This window comes from Pristiophorus japonicus, chromosome 33 (assembly GCF_044704955.1).
Source record: "Pristiophorus japonicus isolate sPriJap1 chromosome 33, sPriJap1.hap1, whole genome shotgun sequence".
Taxonomy (NCBI): Eukaryota; Metazoa; Chordata; class Chondrichthyes; family Pristiophoridae; genus Pristiophorus; species Pristiophorus japonicus.
In genome coordinates, this window is record NC_092009.1 from 1,437,444 (window position 1) to 1,457,268 (window position 19,825).

The window sequence follows — 19,825 nt, forward strand, 5'->3', positions numbered from 1 at the left end:
TATCCTCAGACACTCCCCAACCCACCCAATATCCGCACTCCCTCCCCACCCCAACCAATATCCTTAGCTCCTCCCCACCCAATATCTTCAGACCCTCCCAACCCCACACAATATCCTCAGACACTCTCCACCCAATATCCTCAGACACTCCCCACCCCACCCAAGATCCGCACACCTTCCCCACCCCAACCAATATGCTCAGACCCGCCCCACCCAAAATCCACAGATACTCCCCACCCCAACCAATATCCTCAGACACGCCCCACCCCACCCTATATCCTCAGAAACTCCCCACCCCACCCAATATCCTCAGCTCCTCCCCACCCCTCCCAATATCCTCAGATCCTCCCCAACACACCCAATAGCCTCAGACCCTTCCCACCCAATATCCACAGACAGTCCCCACCCCACCCAATATCCTCAGACCCTCCCCACCCCACCCAATATCCTCATAACCTCCCCACCACACGCAATATCCTCAGACACTCCCCACCCAATATCCACAGACACTCCCCACCCCAACCAATATCCTCAGATCCTCCCCATCCCACCCAATATCCTCAGACCCTCCCCACCCCAACCAATATCCTCAGATACTCCCCACCCCACCCTATAACATCAGACCCTCCCCACCCCACACAATATCCTCAGCTCCTCCCCACTCAATATCCTCAGACACTCCACACCCCACCCAATATCCTCAGATCCTCCCCACCACACCCAATATCCTCAGATCCACCCCAACTCACCCAATATCCTCAGACCCTCCCCACCCAATATCCACAGACACTCGCCACCCCAACCAATATCCTCATATCCTCCCCACCCCACCCAATATCTTCAGACCCTCCCCACCCCAACCAATATCCTCAGATACTCCCCACCCCACCCTATATCCTCAGACACTCCCCACCCCACCCAATATCCTCAGCTCCTCCCCACTCAATATCCTCAGACACTCCCCACCACACCCAATATCCTCAGACCCTCCCCACCATACCCAATATCCTCAGACCCTCCCCACCCAATATCCACAGACAGTCCCCACCCCACCCAATATCCTCAGACCCTCACCACCCCACCCAATATCCTCAGACCCTCCCCTTCCCACGCAATATCCTCAGACCCTCCACACCCAATATCCACAGACACTCCCTACCCCAACCAATATACTCAGATCCTCCCCACCCCACACAATATCCTCAGACCCTCCCCACCCCACTCAATATCCTCAGCTCCTCCCCACTCAATATCCTCAGACACTCCCCACCCCACCCAATATCCTCAGATCCTCCCCACCCCACCCAATATCATCAGATCCTCCCCAACCCACCCAATATCCTCAGACCCTCCCCACCCAATATCCACAGACACTCCCCACCCCAACCAATATCCTCAGACCCTCCCCACCCCGCCCAATATCCTCAGACCCTCCCCACCCCAACCAATATCCTCAGATACTCCCCACCCCACCCTATATCCTCAGACCCTCCCCACCCCACCCAATATCCTCAGCTCCTCCCCACTCAATATCCTCAGACACTCCCCACCCCACCCAATATCCGCAGACCCTCCCCACCCTACCCAATATCCTCAGACCCTCCCCACCCAATATCCACAGACAGTCCCCACCCCACCCAATATCCTCAGACGCTCCCCACTCCACCCAATATCCTCAGAGCCTCCCCACCGCACGCAATATCCTCAGACCCTCCGTACCCAATATCCACAGACACTCCCCATCCCAACCAATATCCGCAGATCCTCCCCACCCCACCCAATATCCTCAGACCATCCCTACTCCACCCAATATCCTCAGACCCTCCCCACCCCACCCAATATCATCAGACCCTCCCTACTCCACCCAATATCCTCACACCCTCCCCACCCCACCCAATATCCTCAGACCCTCACCACCCCATCCAATATTCTCAGCTCCTCCCCACCCAATCTCCTCAGAACCTCCCCAGCCCACCCAATATCCTCAGACCCTCGCCCCCCTGACCCAATACCCTCAGACTCTCCCCACCCCACCCAATTTCCTCAGACACTCCCCTCCCCACCCAATATCATCAGAACCTCCCCACACCACCCAATATCCTCAGTTCCTCCCCACCCCACCCAATATCCTCAGACCCTCCCCACCCCACCCAATATACTCAGACGCTCCCCAACCCACCCAATATCGTCAGACCCTCCCCACCCCACCCAATACCCTCAGACCCTCCACACCACACTCAATACCCTCAGACACTCCCCAGCACACCCAATACCCTCAGACACTCCCCCGCAATGTTGCCTCTAATTGTTTGTACTGAGCGGACCAGAAACTCCTTTTAGCGCGAGCTTTTCACCTCTGGGCAAAGTTTACAACAACATTATTTCCAACAGCTTTTACAACACAAACAGCAGCAGCAACCATTTGAAATCATATGTAGAGTTATACGATATTGGCAGCCAACCGTCTCAAGTCATTAGATAATAGGACAAGGTTAGATACAGGGTTTACATAACTTCTCTGCTGTTTAATGATAATCCTCTATAAATGATCTCCAGTGCTCCATTTGCACTTGTATGGCCTTATTATCCTCCATTGCTTCCTTTAGTAACTTTTGCATCTGTACCCAGAGAACCCTTTGCACTTCTACACCATTCGTACCCTTCGTTTCCAAGGGTAGCTTGGGTCATTATCTCTCTGACCAAAATGCTCCAACCCACACTGATCCATCTTGAAAATCGTTTGATATTTACAGGACTCTTATGCATGTTGTTTACGATACAATTAATTAAAAGTTTTTAGTTCCTCAAGTACAAAATCAATTAAAAAATTATAACTGATCAAAAATGAGTGGGATTTAAAACAACTGCATAATAATGCATTAACACTAGAAAACCATTACTCAGTTACACGGTTATGCATCGACAGACAATCCAAATGCCCAAGGTGAGCTGAAAGAGGCTTATATATTCGTGCAATTTGTATTAATTTTAAATTGTCAACCTATTAGCCGCATCTCTCATGTGACCCTAGCAATGGCAGCAGAAGCAGCAGGAACAGTGAGTTTCCTAGGGCGCTGATATCCAGTATGGCCACATAAGTAATTAGAATTTTAATTATAATACAAACAGACAACCAGCACATTAAATTGCCGTAATACTTTACTTCAAGGTATAAAAAGGAATTGAACAAAATGGACCGCAATTTCCAACCGCAACCACTTCCATTAATAACCGTGGCCTTCTTGCACCATGCCATGTAACATGTCAGAAATGAGACACTTATTCACAAGTGCAGAAACACACATACCCACTGTGCATCACCGAATTAAAAACCAAATGCAGGGAGAGCTATGATTTAACTGAAATAAACATTCATCTTTCTTCCTGGCTGGGTCAAACAATCAGTCTGACTTGGAAATGTTGACTAATATGGTGAATTAAAGATGTTAAAATACAAATGTTGCTTTTCATGTTTTTCTTTCAAACATTCGGCACGGTATTAATCCCTGCTCTTATTACTAAAAGTGATGAATAAGTTTAAGTACTTCCCAATTATATAGTGGGAAACAAACGTCATTGTACTCTCAATTTTTATTCTCCTATTTCAATCATATATACAAAATCTAAGTTGTACATTGTCAGTTTATCAAAGTATTTTCTCTGTAGTTGTCAAAAAACAAATAGTGGTTTCTTCTAAACTCGCTTCCTGCTATTTGATACATCATTACATAATTCTTGTTTCTATTAATATTCCATAAAACGTTTAGGAGTAAATCTATATTTACATTTTCCCTGAGACTTGTTTGGACTGTAGAACGTCAGACAAATTAAAATAGTTCACAATCGCAATAAACAGCGGATGCTGAAATCTGAAACTATAACAGAAAATGCTGGAACTACTCAGAAGGTCAGGCAGCTTCTGTAGAGAGAGAAACTAATGTAACCATTTAGGCCTGTGAGATTTCGGTCAGAACTGGAAGAAGTTAGAGATGTAACAGATTTTAACCAGGTGCAGAGGCAGGATTTAACGTCCCCTGTCTTCCACCATAACACAGAGCTTTCCTTTTGTTCTTTCCTCCCTCCCAACTTTCTCTGCCTCTGCACCTGATTTAAATCTGTTACATCTCGATCATTTTACAGTTCTGGTGAAAGTTGACAGACCTGAAACATTAACTCGGTTTCTCTCTCCACAGTTACTGCCTGACCTGCTGGATATTTCCTGCAATTTCTGTTTTTATGTTGTATAAAATAAAAAGGTTTGCGTTTTTAACTTTTTTTGCTTCTCTTCCTAAACGGCTTAACGATACTTTTTAATGTTAATAAAAAGTAACGTGTAACTCCGACATCTCGTCCCCTGCCCTTCCCTCCTCAACAACATGTGGAGCGTGTTTGTGTAAAGCTGCACACTTTATTCAATCGCTCAACATCAAATATTGAAGACCATCAATTTTAAACGTGTTGAGCAATTCGGAGCCTCTTTAGAAGTTTTTGGATTTCAAGACCAGTTTGGGACTTGTTTAGAGGAGGCAAAAACTGATTTTTGCCTGTTTCTTCCGAAATCACCTTCGAAACTTAGGAGGAAACGTGTTTTCAAAGCTTCATTTTGTGAAAGGTTCATTAAAAATCTTAAAACGGTTTCAAGTCTGGTTGTAGCATTGTGAGAATAAACTGCTCCAAGTTTCGTCTCCCACTTCAAGGCTGCCGATAAACACTCAATAGAATAATAAAATAAACGGATTCCAAACAGAGCTCAAATAAGAAGGTGAATAACGTGGTGAAACTTCCTAAGAAGGCGGTGAGTTTATCTTCCCTGAGATTGGTGAGGAGTTGGGATCCGTTTTGGAGAAGTTGTTTTCTCTTTGTCTGCTGCCGTTCCCTCCGTCTCTCACAGACTCTGAGATACAAGCTGGTCTACAAACCCTATCCCGTCTCTCGTAACATGATTGGAATAACACGGAGAAACACTTTCAAAAAGGGGACCAGAAGCGCGCAAAATGTAACTGGACCTGAGCTGGGGACTCGGTGAGCCTAAGGATTGTTGTATTTAGCCTCCTCCCAGCAGCCACACAATATGAGCTGCACCTCCACCTGTGTTGTTCCGGATGAGCAGAAATGTTCTCCAATCGAATATTGCGAATAGCAAACCCATTGATTTCAGTCCCCACCACAAACTCCGTTCCCTAGCTACTGACTCCATCCCTTTCCCCATCTACTGTCTGAGACTGAACCAGGCTGTTCGCAACCTTGCTGTTATATTTGACCCTGAAATTAGCTTTCCACCTCATATCCGCAGCATAACTAAGACCACCTATTTCCAACTCCGTAACATCGCCCGAGACCGCCGCTTGCCTCAGCTCATCCGCTGCTGAAACCCTCGACCATTCCTCCATCACCTCTAGACATGACTATTCCAAAACACTCCTGGTAGGCCTCCCACATTCTCCCCGACATATACTATCGATGATCCTAAACTGTGCTACCCATGACACAACTCGCACCAAATTCCTGTCACCCATCTCCACTGTGCTCGCTGAAATACATTGGCTCCCGGTTAAACAACGCCTCCATTTCAAAATCCTCATTCTGTTTTAAAATCCCTCCATTGCCCTTAACCCCTAGCTATCTATATAATCTCCTCCACCCCACAACCCTAGAGATGTCTTCCACCGGCTAATTCTTCCCTCTTGAGCATCCCAGATTATAATCGCTCCACCATTGGTGGCCGTGACTCCTGTTGCCTGGGCTCCAACTCAGGAATTTGTCCCTTATCCTCTCCACCTCCCGATCTTTTTTTCCCCTTAAAGATGTTCCTTATAAACTTCCTCTTGATCACTTGCACTAATTTCCACTTGTGTGGTTCAGTGTCCAGTTTGTTTTATCTCATCATACACCTATGGAGCACCTTGCGATGTTTCGCCACTTTAAAGCACTATATAAATATAAGGTGTTGTTGTACATCCAACATATGACCACTGTGCAGTCCCCAGGAATGAACGAGACAAACCTCAGTCTCACCATTCTCTCTCAATCTCTCTTTTCGCCTCTTTTGCTGTCTATATCTCTCTCTCCATTTGCGTATGACACTGTCTCGCTGTCTCCTTCGCTCTGTCTGTCCCTCTCCCTCTCTGTCCCTTTCACTGTGTGTCTGTCTGTATCTCTGTCACTGTTTCTCTCAGTCTCTCTCTCACTCACACCACTATCTCTCTGTCCCTCTCCCTCTCTTTCTCTGTCACTCCATATCTGTCTGTGTCTCTGTCACTATTTCTCTCAGTCTCTCTCTCACTCACACCACTATCTCTCTGTCCCTCTCCCCCTCATTCTCTCTGTCACTCTATGTCTGTCTGTGTCTCTGTCACTGTTTCTCTCAGTCTCTCTCTCACTCACAGCACTATCTCTCTGTCCCTCTCCCTCTCTCTCTCTGTCACTCTATGTGTGTCTGTGTCTCTGTCACTGTTTATCTCAGTCTCTCTCTCACTCACAACAATATCGCTCTGTCTTTCTCCCTCTCTCTGTCACTCTATTTCTGTCTGTGTCTCTATCACTGTTTATCTCAGTCTTTCTCTCACTCACAGCACTATGTCTCTGTCCCTCTCCCTCTCTTTCTCTTTCACTCCATGTCTGTCTGTGTCTCTGTCACTGTTTCACTCCGTCTCTCTCTCATTCACACCATTAACTCTCTGTCCTTCTCCCTCTCTCTCTCTCTGTCACTCTATGTCTGTCTGTGCCTCTGTCACTGTTACTCTCAGTCTCTCTCTCACTCACACCACTATCTCTCTGTCCCTCTCCCTCTCTTTCTCTGTCACTCCATGTCTGTCTGTGTCTCTGTCACTGTTTCTCTCAGTCTCTCTCTCACTCACACCAATGTCTCTCTGTCCCTCTCCCTCTCTCTCTCTCTGTCACTCTATGTCTGTCTGTGTCTCTGCCACTGTTTCTCTCAATCTCTCTCTCACTCACACCACTATCGCTCTGTCCCTCTCTCTCTCTGTCACTCTATGTCTGTTTATGTCTCTGCCTCTGTTACTCGCAGTCTCCCTCTCACTCACACCACTACCTCTCTGTCCCTCTCTATCTCTGTCTTACCCCCTCTTCCCGCCAATCTCTCTAGCCCCTCTCTCGATTTCCCTCAGTCATGCTCACTCCGGTATTTCTCTCTCCCAAGTCATTGTCTCTCAATCTCTCCCACTTTCTCTCCTCAATATCATTTAATCCCACTCTATCCCTCTCCCCACTCTCGAATTGCACCAGAGAGATAGTGGTGTGAGTGTGAGATGGACTGAGAGAAACAGAAACAGAGACACAGACAGACATACTGTGACAGAGAGAGGGGGGGAGAGGGACAGAGAGATAGTGGTGTGAGTAAGAGAGAGACTGAGAGTTCCAGAGACAGACACAGACAGACATACGGTTTCTCTCTCCCACTATCTCTCCACCACTGCACCTGATGTTCTCGGGCCAAAAGCATTCAGAGTGCCTATGCGCTTGACAAGATCACCCTCTTTCCAGCCACAATTTGCAGCACAGTATCTGCGTTCGTTTGCTCTTCACATACTCAGTGGCTCAGGGCTCCGGCCTGTAGCAGTTTCCATGTAAGAGGCTTCGAAATAGGACATCCCGCTCGCACCGTAGTTTGCTCCAGCAGGTCTGAGCAGCGAACCTGTGGGATATGATTGTAACTTGTGCCTGCGTGTTGAAGCCAGTGCCATGCAGATGGCACGATAGACAAATCCTGGTGTGGGCAAGCATCGAGGTCAACATACAGCTGCAACATTTGTGGTGGAACAGTGTTTAATACCCATCCAGATACATCACTGAGCTCACTCATACAATCACTACCCATCCAGTTTCAGCACTGACCTCACACATACAGTGAGTACTCATCCAAATACATCACTGATCTCACTCATACTATCACTACCCATCCAGGTATACCACTGAACTCACTCAAACTGTGATTACTCATCCAGATACATCACTGACCTCACTCATACTGTCACGACTCATCCAGGTACATCACTGACCTCACTCATACTGTCACTACTCACCCAGGTACATCACTGACCTCACTCATACTGTCACTACTCATCCAGGTACATCACTGACTTCACTCATACTGTCACTACCCATCTAGATACATCACTGACCTCACTCATACTGTCACTACTCATCCAGATACATCACTGACCTCACTCATACTGTCACTACCCATCCAGATACATCACTGACCTCACTCATACTGTCACTATCTATGCAGATACATCACTGACCTCACTCATACGGTCACTAACCATCCATGTACATCACTGACCTCACTCATACTGTCACTACCCATCCACGTTCATCACTGACATCACTCATATTGTAACTACCCATCCAGATACATCACTGACCTCACTCATATTGTCAAATACCCATCCTGGTACATCACTGACCTCACTCATACTATCACAACCCATCCAAATACATCACTGACCTCACTCCTACTGTCACTTTCCATCCAGGTACATCACTGACCTCACTCATACTATCACGACTCATCCAGATACATCACTGACCTCACTCATATTGTCACTACCCATCCAGATATATCACTGACCTCACTCATACTGTCACGACCCATCCAGGTACATGACTGACCTCACTCATACTGTCACTACACATCCAGATGCATCACTGACCTCACTCAAACTGTCGCTACAATCCAGATACATCACTGATCTCACTCATACTGTCACTACCCATCCAGGAACATCACTGACCACATTCATACTGTCACTACCCATCCAGATACAGCACTGACCTCACTCATACTTTCACGACACATCCAGATACAGCAGTGACCTCATTCATGCTATCACTACCCATCCTGATACATAACTGACCTCACTCATACTATCACTACCCATTCAGATACATCACTGACCTCACTCATGCTATCACTACCCATCCAGGTACATCATTAACCTCACTCATACTATAACTACCCATCCAGATACATCACTGACCTCACTCATACTGTCACTACCCATCCAGGTACATCACTGACCTCACTCATATTTTCAATACCCATCCAGGTACATCACTGACCTCACTCATACTATCACTACCAATCCAAATACATCACTGGCCTCACTCATATTATCACTACCCATCCAGATACATCACTGACCTCACTCATACCGTCACGACCCATCCAGGTACATCACTGACCTCACTCATACTGTCACTATCCATCCAGATACATCACTGGCCTCACTCATACTGTCACTACCCATCCAGATGCATCACTGACCTCACTCATACCGTCACTACCCATCCAGGTACATCACTGACATCACTCATACTATCACTACCCATCCAGATACATCACTGACCTCACTTATACTATCACTACCGATGCAGATACATCTCTGACCTCACTCATACTGTCACTACCCATCCAGGAACATTACTGACCACATTCATACTGTCACTAACCATCCAGATACATCACTGACCTCACTCATATTTTCAATACCCATCCAGGTACATCACTGTCCTCACTTATACTATCACTACCTATGCAGATACATCTCTGACCTCACTCATTCTGTCACTACCCATCCAGATACATCACTAACCTTACTCATACTGTCACTACCCATCCAGGTATATCACTGACCTCACTCATAGTGTCACGACCCATCCAGATACATCACTAACCTTACTCATACTGTCACTACCCATCCAGGAAAATCACTGACCTCACTCATACTCTCACTAGCCATCCAGATACATCACTGAACTCACTCATACTTTCACTTCTCATCCAGATACATCACTGACCTCACTCATACTGTCACTACCAATCCGAATACATCACTGACCTCACTCATACTGTCACTACCCATCCAGGTATATCACTGACCTCACTCATACTGTCACTACCCATCCAGATACATCACTGACCTCACTCATACTGTCACTACCCATCCAGGTACATCACTGACCTCACTCATACTATCACTACCCATCCAGGTACATCACTGACCTCACTCATACTATCAATACCCATGCAGCTACATCGCTGATCTCACTCATACTGTCACTACACATCCAGATACAGCACTGACATCATTCATACTGTCACTACCCATCCAGACACATCACTATCCTCACTGAAATTGTCACTACCAATCCAGATACATCAATGACCTCACTCATACTCTCACTACCCATCCGGATGCATCACAGACCTCATCATAATGTCACTACCCATGCAGATACATCACTAATCTCGCTCATACTGTCACGACGCATCCAGATAAAGCACTGACCTCACTCATACTATCACTACACATCCAGATATATCACTGACCTCACTCATGCAGTCACTACCCATCCAGATACATCACTGACCTCACTCAAACTGTCACGACCCATCCAGATACATCAATGACCTTACTCATACTGTCACTACCCATCAAGATACATCAATGACCTCAATTATAATGTCACTACCCATCCAGATACATCACTGACCTCACTCATGCTGTCACTACCCATCCAGATATAGCACTGACCTCACTCATACTTTCACTACCCATCCAGGAAAATCACTGACCTCACTCATACTCTCACTACCCATCCAGATACACCACTAACCTTACTCATACTTTCACTACCCATCCAGGAAAATCACTGACCTCACTCATACTGTCACTAGCCATCCAGATACATCACTGAACTCACCCATACTTTCACTACTCATCCAGATACATCACTGACCTCACTCATACTGTCACTACCAATCCGAATACATCACTGACCTCACTCATACTGTCACTGCCCATCCAGGTATATCACTGACCTCACTCATACTGTCACTACCCATCCAGATACATCACTGACCTCACTCATACTGTCACTACCCATCCAGGTACATCACTGACCTCACTCATACTGTCACTACCCATCCAGGTACATCACTGACCTCACTCATACTATCAATACCCATGCAGCTACATCGCTGATCTCACTCATACTGTCACTACACATCCAGATACAGCACTGACCTCACTCATACTACCACTACACATCCAGATACATCACTGACCTCACTCAAACTGTCACGACCCATCCAGATACATCAATGACCTTACTCATACTGTCACTACCCATCAAGACACATCAATGACCTCAATTATACTGTCACTACCCATCAAGATACATCACTGACCTCACTCATGCTGTCACTACCCATCCAGATATAGCACTGACATCACTCATACTGACACTACCCATCCAGATACATCACTGACCTCACTCATACTGTCACTACCCATCCAGATACATCACTGACCTCACTCATACTTTCACTACCCATCAAGATACAGCACTGACCTCACTCATAGTGTCACTACCATCCAAATACATCACTGACCTCACTCATACTGTCACTACCCTTCCAGGTACATCACTGACCTCACTCATACTCTCACTATCATCCAGATACATCACTGACCTCACTCATACTGTCAGTATCCATCCAGATACAGCACTGACATCATTCATACTCTCACTACCCATCCAGGTACATCACTGACCTCACTCATACTGTCACTAGCCATCCAGATACATCACTGGCCTCACTCATACTGTCACTACCCATCCAGGTAATCACTGACCTCACTCATACTGTCACTAGCCATCCAGATACATCACAGACCTCACTCATTCTATCTCTACCCATCCAGAAACATCACTGATCTCACTCATACTATCACTACCCATCCAGATGCATCAATGACCTCACTCATACCGTCACTACCCATCCAGGTACATCACTGACATCACTCATACTGTCACTACCTATGCAGATACATCTCTGACCTCACTCATACTGTCACTACCCATCCAGGAACATTACTGACCACATTCATACTGTCACTAACCATACAGATACATCACTGACCTCACTCATATTGTCAATACCCATCCAGGTACATCACTGTCCTCACTTATACTATCACTACCTATGCAGATACATCTCTGACCTCACTCATACTGTCACTACCCTTCCAGGTACATCACTGACATCACTCATACTATCACTACCCATCCAGATACATCACTGACCTCACTTATACTATCACTACCTATGCAGATACATCTCTGACCTCACTCATACTGTCACTACCCATCCAGGTACATCACTGATATCACTCATACTTTCACGACTCATCCAGATACATCACTGACCTCACTCAGACTGTCACTACACATCCAGGTACAGCACTGACCTGACTGATCCTGTCACTACACATCCAGATACAGCAGTGACCTCACTCATACTATCACTACCCATCCAGATACATCACTGACCTCACTCATACTGTCACTATCTTCCAGATACATCACTGACCTCACTCATACTGTCACTACCTCTCCAGGTACATCACTGACATCACTCATACTCTCACTACCCATCCAGATACATCACTGACCTCACTCATACTGTCAGTACCCATCCAGGTACATCACTGATCTCACTCATACTATCACTACCCATCCAAATACATCTCTGACCTCACTCACACTGTCACTACCCATCCAGATACATCACTGACCTCACTCATATTGTCACTACCCATCCAGGTACATCACTGACCTCACTCATACTGTCACTACCGTTCCATATACATCACTGACCTGCCTCATATTGTCACTACCCATCCAGGTACATCACTGACCTCACTCATACAGTCACTCCCCATCCAGATACATCACTGCCCTCACTCATACTGTCACTGCCCATCCAGGTACATCACTGACCTCACTCATACTATCACTATACATCCAGATATATCACTGAACTCACTCATGCTTTCTCAACTCATCCAGATACATCACTGCTCACTCATACTTTCACTGCACATCTAGATACATCACTGACCTCACTCATACTGTCACTACCCATCCAGATACATCACTGACCTCTCTCAAACTGTCACTACCAATCCAGATACATCACTGACATCACTCATACTCTCACTACCCATCCACATACATCACTGACCTCACTCATACTCTCACTACCCATCCAGATATATCACTGACCTCACTCATACTCTCACTACCCATCCAGATACATCACTGACCTCACTCATACTGTCATTACCCATCCAGGTACATCACTGAGTTCACTCATACTGTCACTACCCATCCAGATACAGCACTGACCTCACTCATACTTTCACTACCCATCCAGATACATCACTGACCTCACTCATACTGTCACTACCCATCCAGGTACATCACTGACCTCACTCATGCTGTCAGTACCCATCCGGTACACCACTGACCTCACTCATATTGTCACTACCCATCCAGGTACATCACTGAACTCACTCATACTTTCACTTCTCATACAGATACATCACTGATCTCACTCAAACTGTCACGACCTATCCAGATACATCAATGACTTCACTCATACTTTCACTACCCATCCAGATACATCACTGACCTCACTCATACTGTCACTACCCATCCAGATACATCACTGACCTCATTCATACTGTCCCTACCCATCCAGATATAGCACTGACTTCACTCATACTGACATTACCCATCCAGATACATCACTGACTTCACTCATACTGTCACTACCCATCCAGATACATCACTGACCTCACTCATACTGTCCCTACCCGTCCAGATATAGCACTGACATCACTCATACTGACATTACCCATCCAGATACATCACTTACCTCATTCATACAGTCACTACCCATCAAGATACAGCACTGACCTCACTCATACTGTCCTACCATCCGGATACATCACTGACCTCACTCATACTGTCACTACCCATCCAGATACATCACTGACCTCACTCATACTATCACTACCCAACCAGATACATCACTGACCTCACTCATACTATCACTACACATCCAGATACATCACTGACATCATTCATACTGTCACTACCCATCCAGATACATCACTGACCTCACTCATACTGTCACTACCCATCCAGATACATCACTGACCTCACTCAAACTGTCACTACCAATCCAGATACATCACTGACATCACTCATACTCTCGCTACCCATCCAGATACATCACTGACCTCATTCATACTCTCACTACCCATCCAGATGCATCACTGACCTCACTCATACGCTCACTACCCATCCAGATACATCACTGACCTCACGCATACGCTCACTACCCATCCAGGTACTTCACTGAACTCACTCATACTTTCACTACTCATCCAGATACATTACTGATCTTGCTCATACTATCACTACCCAAGCAGATACATCACTGATCTCCCTCATACTGCCACTACGCATCCAGATAAAGCACTGACCTCACTCATACTATCACTACACATCTAGATACATCACTGACCTCACTCATACTATCACTACCCATCCAGTTACATCACTGACCTCACTCATACTGTCACTACCCATCCAGATACATCACTGAACTCACTCAAACTTTCACTACCCATCCAGATATAGCACTGACCTCACTCATACTGACACTACCCATCCAGATACATCACTGACCTCACCCGTCCTGTCACTACCCATCCAGATACATCACTGACCTCACTCATACTGTCACTACCCATCAAGATACAGCACTGACCGCTCTCATACTGTCACTACCCCTCCAGGTACACACTGACCTCACTCATACTGAGAGTACCCATCCAGATACAGCACTGACCTCACTCAAACTCTCACTACCCATCCAGATACATCACTGACCTCACTCATACTGTCACTAGCCATCCAGATACATCACTGACCTCACTCATACTGTCACTACCAATCCTGGTACATCACTGATCTCACTCATACTATCACTACCCATCCAGATACATCACTGACCTCACTCATTCTATCTCTACCCATCAAGGTACATCACTGACCTTACTCACACTGTCACTGCCCATCCAGATACATTACGGACCTGACTCATGTTATCAATACCTATGCAGATACATCACTGACCTCACTCATACTGTCACTACCCATCCATGTACATCACTGACCTCACTCATACTCTCACTACCAATCCAGATACATCACTGACCTCACTCATACTGTCAATACCCATCCAGGTACATCACTGACCTCACTCATACTATCACTCCCCATCCAGGTACATCACTGACATCACTCATATTGTCACTACCCATCCAGATACATCACTGACCTCACCCATACTGTCACTACCCATCCAGATACATCACTGAACACACTCATACTTTCACGACTCATCCAGATACATCACTGACCTCACTCATATTGTCACTACCCATCCAGATACATCACTGACCTCACTCATACTGTCACTACCCATCCAGATACATCACTCTCCTCACTCATACAGTCACTACCCATCTAGGTACAGCACTGACCTCACTCATACTGTCACTACCCATCCTGGTAAGCACTGACCTCACTCATACTATCACTACCCATCCAGATACATCACTGACCTCACTCAAACTATCACGACCCATCCAAGTACATCACTGACCTCACTCACACTGTCACTACCCATCCAGATACATCACGGGCCTCACTCATACTATCACTACCCATCCAGGTAAATCACTGACCTCACTCATACTGTCACTACCCATCCAGATACATCACTAACCTTACTCATACTGTCACTACCCATCCAGGAAAATCACTGACCTCACTCATACTCTCACTAGCCATCCAGATACATCACTGAACTCACTCATACATTCACTACTCATCCAGATACATCACTGACCTCACTCATACTGTCACTACCAATCCGAATACATCACTGACCTCCCTCATACTGTCACTACCCATCCAGATACATCACTGACCTCACTCAAACTGTCACTACCCATCCAGATACATCACTGACCTCACTCATACTCTCACTACGCTTCCAGATACATCACTGACCTCACTCATACTCTCACTACCCATCCAGATACATCACCGACCTCACTGATACTGTCACTACCATCCAGTTACATCACTGACCTCAGGAGGTGTGGCTACAGTTGTGCAGGGCATTGGTGAGGCCACACATCGAGTATTATGTACAGTTTTGTTCTCCTAACCTGAGTAAGGACATTCTTGCTATTAAGGGATTGCAGCAAACGTTCACCAGACTGATTCCCGGGATGGCGGGACTGACCTATCAAGAAAGACTGGATCAACTGGGCTTGTATTCACTGGAGTTCAGAAGAATGAGAGGGGACTTTATCGAAATGTTTAAAATTCTGACTGGGTTTGACAGCTTCGATGCAGGAAGAATGTTCCCAATGTTGGGTAAGTCCAGAACCAGGGGACACAATCTAAGGATAAGGGGTAAGCCATTTAGGACCGAGATGAGGAGAAACTTCTTCACCCAGAGAGTAGTGAACCTGTGGAATTCTCTACCACAGAAAGTTGTTGAAGCCAATTCATTAAATATATTCAAAAAGGAGTTCGATGAAGTCCTTACTACTAGCGGGATCAAGGGGTATGGCGAGAAAGCAGGAATGGGGTACTGAAGTTGCATGTTCAGCCATGAACTCATTGAATGGCGGTGCAGGTTAGAAGGGCCGAATGGCCTAATCCTGCACCTATTTTCTATGTTTCAAAGTTTCTATATTTCTAGTACTGCGTACAGTTTTGATCTCCGTGTTTATGGAGGGATACACGTGCATTGGAGGCTGTTCAGAGAAAGTTCAATGGTTGGTTCCGGAGTTAAGTGGTTTGACTTATGTGGCTGGCTGAGTAGGGTTAGCCTAGACACATTGAAGTTCAGAAGAATTATAGATGATATGATTGAAACTTATGAGATAATTAGGGGGTTCGACAAGGTGGAGGCCGAGAAGATCTTTCAACTGATGCGGGAATGCTAAATTAGGGGACATAGTCTTAACATAAGCATCAACCTTTTTAATATCTAGATGAGGAGAAATCTTTCTCTCAGATGGTTGTAAATCTGTGTAATTCCTTGCCCGAGAGAGATGTGGAAGCTGGGTCATTGAATATACTTAAGGCGGAGATAGAGTTATTTTTGAGCGATAAGTGTCTATAGTGTTTTGGGGAGCGGTCAGGGAAAAGAGGTGAGCGCATGAGCAGATCAGCCATGATCTAATTGTATGGCAGAGCAGGGCTTGCCGGGACAAATGGCCGACTCCTGTTCCTATTTCTTTTGTTCTTATGAATGGATTTCCTCGAGGGCTTGGAGCTTCAAACTCAGAGGTGAGTGCGCACAAAGCTAATCTACGGAAGACAGATGACGATTCAGCCAACCTTTCAGTGAGTGCTGCAACTCACAGCTCAGTATTGCCAATTCTTCTGATTCGGCAGAAGGAAAGGCTCACTGTTCGTTGGTGTCCTCCTTGATGTTTTTCTTGACTCTCTTCAACCTCCCCTTCGGTTTGTCTGTCTCCTGGACTGTTTGCTGGAGTGTGTTCTCTTCGTCACTTTGAACCGGCTGCTGTGAGACCAATCGAGCTGCCGAGAACGGGCTATCCATTGACTTTCAATTTGCTCTCCCCCATGGTTACACAGACTGACGCTACCAGACAGCCACTAATGTTGACAACGTTTCCCCACCGTGTTTCGATGCCTCCTTCTCTGTAGCTTTGCAGACAGCCTAAATCAGACTTCGGAGTTTGGCCAACATTTCCAGCACGCCTACTTGAACAGTCAGTTTAACTTTTCCTTTGTTGAAATAACACCTTAAAGCAAGGTTTGCTCCATTAGTAGATCAGTAATCCAAGTCTCTAGCCGATGCATTAGTCTCTTGAAAAGCGGTATAGAAATATCCAAAATCCTTCCACGGATTAAAGAATACAGACTATTGCAGGCATTGTGTCCAACACTGAGCAGCTCCGCTGCGAGCAGGATTCAAAAACCAGCGCAGTTAAACAATGGCACTGTACAACATTTTAAATTCTCAAATCTCCCACCCAGCACTGTGTGCTAAATCTCCTCAATGAAAATTGCACTGCATCCGTGATGTTCAATTTGCTGCAAATTCAACAAATAGAAAAGAATCGCAGCGATCAGTAAAATAGTCAAACCCTCCGATATATGAAGCTTATATAACATATTGAGTACAATTGCAATTTCACATTGCTTTTTATTCATATGTGCTGCAATGCAATTTCCAGTTCAGCGATTTGTGGTACCTCAATAAGCCACAGGTACACAGATGAGAATCTATCACCCTATTCTGAATGTACCTGACACTGTACTGGTAATGTTCCAGCAGAAAGGGCTCTTCCTGCAGCTCTTGTCCATGAGTTTAAATCTTCATCATTTTTTCAGCTCAATAAAGACAGAGTTTGGGTAACAATCTTATTCCCTGGGACATTAACAACATAAAGACATAAGAATTATGAGCCGGAGCACGCCACATATTCAATCGAGCGAGCGCCGCTATTCACTAAGGCCATGGCAAATCTTTGACTTCATCTTTTCAACCCGAACCGCTTGTCCTTCAGTCCTTTAGATTCCAAAACATTACTATTGATGAAAAGTTTCTGAGAACTTTTCCACCAATACAGACAATCGAATCTTCGTTACTGAGCCTGACTCCCCCAGTTAAACATTTTAGTTTAGCTATTGTAATCTGATCTGCATCTACTAGGGTTATCCAGTCAGGGAGTTTGTCTATTGAAGCGACGTTGTTTTATGTATTAGTTTGCTGTGAGAGTTTGTCCGTAATAGCTCTATTTAAATATATTCTGTTCCACTGTAACATTAGTGAGAATGAACTCTCACACTGCTATGCCCACCTGACTGGCAATAATGGGATAAAGTAACCTGAGCGTCTAAGTGCAGGTTTCCCTTTGTGTGAGAATCAGGCATCCAGTCAAATGATCATCAGCATCTTCAAGAAGAACAGAGTTCTCCACTTCTCACAGAAAATGCATCCAGATTTGATCGATACGCGCACTAACGTTGGGTTCTACCTTTCGCTATCAAGCTGTCAGGTCAGTAATGCTTCTGGGCTGTCCCTCATTGTGTCAACATGTATATCACGGTAAGATCGCTTCTCTCACGCCTGTTGAGCATTCAGCCCCATTGCTATTTACCTTTCACTGTTTATTCCATGCAATCGCTTTATTCAGACTCGAATATTCTTTGAATTTCCAACATCGGTAATGTGACCAGGTTAATATTTCCAGCCAACACTTAATTACCTCTGAATTAGACCAAGTGCTGGCATCATTTTAGGGCGATGGTTAACTTTAAGGTTTCTCGTTTAGTTAATTGGTACTGGAGCAATTTTTGGATGACGGTCATTTTACATGTGTTGGTTTATATAAAGATGCATTGGTCAGTTTGAGGTTGCTGGGTCAGTTTACATGTGTTGTGTTCGGTGATAGGCAATTGTTCAGTTTGTGACAATGGCTTGGGTTGCCTGGCTCAGTCGAGCGCGATTCTTGTAATGTTTTATTTGTGGGGATTTAACCCCCGTTTGGCGGTTTAGTGCTATGCTGTTTGGGCTGATTTCACAGGCGATCCCGAGCTCTGAATTCATGGCCAAATAGTTCAAGGGATGTTTGATATAAATGTTATTCGGCAACAGTCTCAAGGTATTACTCCCTGATTCGAGATTAACTCCAGAGTCTTGCTGCTAATGATTGCATTTTATTTAATTACACCCGCAGCTCGCGGTCACTTCAGCTCACTGGGACCTCGGGCGGTGTTCCACTCACCACCTATCGGTGCGAAAAATCAACGACTCATTTGTACTGTGTACATTTTTGGTTTCCTTAGCTGACGAAACTTTAAACTTGCTTTTGAGTGGGTGCAA